The following is a 3,399-nucleotide window of genomic DNA, read 5'->3' as shown; positions in this document are numbered from 1 at the left end:
GAGTTCAGTAGCTCACCTGATATGCTAATGTGTTTTGGAAAAAGAAAATATTTTAAATATCAACGCCGCTTTAGTGAAGCAGCGCACCCCAAGTTGCCAGTTTAAAGCTGGCACATGACAACAACAACAACAATAACAACGCGGCTCTAATATTTCTCTAATCTCTAACTGATGAACAATTAACCAAATTTTTATGCCTGTCAAAACATGACAACAGGGTACTTGTTATATTTTTAAATTGAAGGATAATAATGAGGAGTATTATGTTCCACCTAAAAATCTGAAACTGAAATTCTTTCCGGCAAAATCAGTAACTCTAAAGTACGGAATCGTTAAAAAGACATTGCATTTAATATCTATAGCGAATTTATTGTCCCAAGCTCTTTTTTTTAATTATTAAACACAAATAGTTGAAGAAAGGGGGTGTTTGAAATAGCTCTACATACCTTATCTGTGTGTGTGGGGGGGGGGGTCAAACCCATTCTTTCGCGAAACATAAGCTTTTACTTGTTTCACAAAGAATGAATAGTGCAAAATATAATAAAAGAATAACAAATAGACTCGCACTACGCATGGCATGATTTATTTTTCATCAGTACTGCATCATGTAAAAAAATGTCGAAAAAACATTCAGTCTCGGTGATCTAATTTTCAAAATATTATTGGTTTGTGGATTGTTTAACTGATTTATGTTTAAGATTATGAAAAAAAAATACTTTTAACTACTGATAAATGGTTTTCCAAAGACTAGATATATTTGTCTAATAACGTAGTAGACAAAAATAAAATCATATAACTTATCTGTTGAAAAATAAAAATCTTTGCTGGGAGTTTTAGAGTAACTGATCCTTTTCTAACAGAATTTTATTATTTTGGAAAACGAAATGAAATATTACGTAAGAATAGGGGAGAGGGATTTGAAAAACCTTACGTACTTTTACATGGGGGTGGGGATGGGGGTCAAAAATTGCCCTTACGTTATTAATGAATGGCCCCTTAGTTTTTATGAAAATCTATTTTTTAGATCGGAGGATTTTTCCCCTATTTCGAACATCTTTGATCGGTAGAGCTCGGCGTCTTTTTGACTCTGGTTCCGTCGTGCGCAGCACGACCTTTCACATACAGGGTCCGATTTAGATAGCATTGGGCTCTAGGTCAAATTGTTTTTCGGGGCCCCTCTGTAGTCAATCCTCACTAAGTGATAAGAACAAGGGGACTTCGGGGGTTATGTTATGTAGTCAATCCTTACACTTTTAACCATTGACTAAAACAGTTTAGGTCATTTGGGGACTCCTAAAAAGCGGGGGCCCTATAGACCATGGCCTAGTTGGCCTATTCAGTAATCAGGCCCTGTTCACATATGGACGGCGTGGCCCTGCATGCATCTATTCTTTTGAGTTATCAAAAGGACATCCAATATTTGACATGGGAGAAGTTATGCAGTGCACTAATCGAATTTTTTTTCTTCGATTGATAGTTTTGACATATTTTACATTTGTTCATGTTGGTATCCTTAAAGCAGCACTCCCTTATTTAAATAATCTATTGTAATATAAATCAATTGAATATACGATTGAAATCAAATTTGATTGATCAAAGATCATACAGATTGCTAAAACTCTTCCTGAAACAAGGCCCGACTAGTATAATTAAATACTTTAAACTTCAGAGCTTTTTTTTTTGATAGAAATCAACATAGTTCAAATTCTGCTAGATAGGTGGCGTTGCAAACTGAAAATATTTTTCCATTTCATTTTGCCCCTCTAGTTCCCTCCATCCCACATTAAATACACTTAAAAATAAATAAATAAATAAATAAAGTCTCTAAACAAATTGGTAGGAAGTTGCAATTAGTCACTACCAAATAAACTGCATCAAATCTACTAAGAGCAACAGTAAGACATCTAATCCCAGGTAGCACAAACCATCGGATTTACGTTGGAGAAAGGTTGAAAATGCATCGCAATGGTTGGAAATATGTTTTGGTTAGATATTGGTTTTTTTCATACGCTCATCCGATCATTTGAAGCATCGGAAGATGGTTTAAAACCAACCTATATCCGACTAAACGCATTCCCAACTTATTTCTAACCTTCAAACCTGTTTCACATTTACGCCCGTTTATTGCAGGCTCGTTGCTGATTTGCACGTTCAGCGAAGCGTGCGTAATGCGTTCCATAAGCCCCCCCCCCTCTGCAGTTTTGTTAAGACCCCAGGACTTGAAAGGGGTGAGAGAGGGGTGCGCCGGGGCATAGCCATTTTCTTCTTCATTCCCAGGGTCTCATACACATTCACAATCACACGTGTCGTACTTGCTAACGGCGAGTCGTGTTGAATCCTCGCAAGTACTCAAGTCTTTCAAAGTAAATCAATTCATTTTTCCAACTATTTTTCTTTCTTTCAATAAATTTAAAACTGAGATAAAACATTGTTTTTTTTTTTGTGTGTGTGTGTGTGAGTGTGTGTGAGTGTGTGTGTGATTATTAAATGCATTTTACATTTATTTATTTTCCAAGCACGACAAATCATTGTGGGTGTGCAGGCCCAGATTTTTTCGTTTTAAACTACTTGAATTTTTTCTACAAATTCGTTTTGGCAGGGGTTTTTAGGGGGAGGTTGTTTCTAGGGGAATTTTCTCTTTTCGAGGGAGGGGGGTCTTCGATGAATCAAAATTCTTAAAATTTTTGCGCATATTCAAACTGTTTTTTTTTTTTTTTTGATTGATAGATGCTGTATCTAGTTTTCTGGAGAATTTTGTGAATGCTTTGAATTCGTTTCAGAATTTCGTGTTGTTCTTTGTTTAGCTTCGGTAATTTTAAACGCATAATATTTAAAAATAGTTTCCTCATCATACAAATTACATGTGCAATTTACCATAGAAATAAAATTGTGTCTTTGAATGAGCTTTTCTCGTTGATGGATAAAATACATTAAAATTCCATCCCTAATAATAAAAAAAAAATAAAAAAAAAATCAGTGAACTTGAACTTTTGAATGAAATGGGAGAGTATAATAGTTCGGCAAAACAATAAAATAAGTACTTTTCATAATATTCAAGTTTTACCCACGTCATTTTAATTGGCTATGAAGATTTACTAAATAAATGTTTACGCGTATATGTTTTTTTTTTTTTAATTTTTATTCTTATTTCAGGTCAAAGCAAAATTGAACCTTCAAACAAGCTAGGTTATTTTTCATGGCAGAATTTTAAAGTCAAAAATTTTATTCTGTCTTAAGAATAACCTTGCTGGTAATTAATATTTCCTGAAAAAGAAAAAAAGAAACTTATGTATGCTTATGAAGATAATTTTGGAGTAATTATTCAGAAAAATAAAAGGTAAGAATTATCAATATCTTAATTTTTGTTCATATTTTATTGAAACGTTTGTAAATGATAGG

The sequence above is a fragment of the Uloborus diversus genome, chromosome 8, assembly GCF_026930045.1.
Source record: "Uloborus diversus isolate 005 chromosome 8, Udiv.v.3.1, whole genome shotgun sequence".
Taxonomy (NCBI): Eukaryota; Metazoa; Arthropoda; class Arachnida; order Araneae; family Uloboridae; genus Uloborus; species Uloborus diversus.
The sequence above is the reverse complement of the archived record's forward strand: the minus strand, read 5'-3'. Positions refer to the sequence as shown.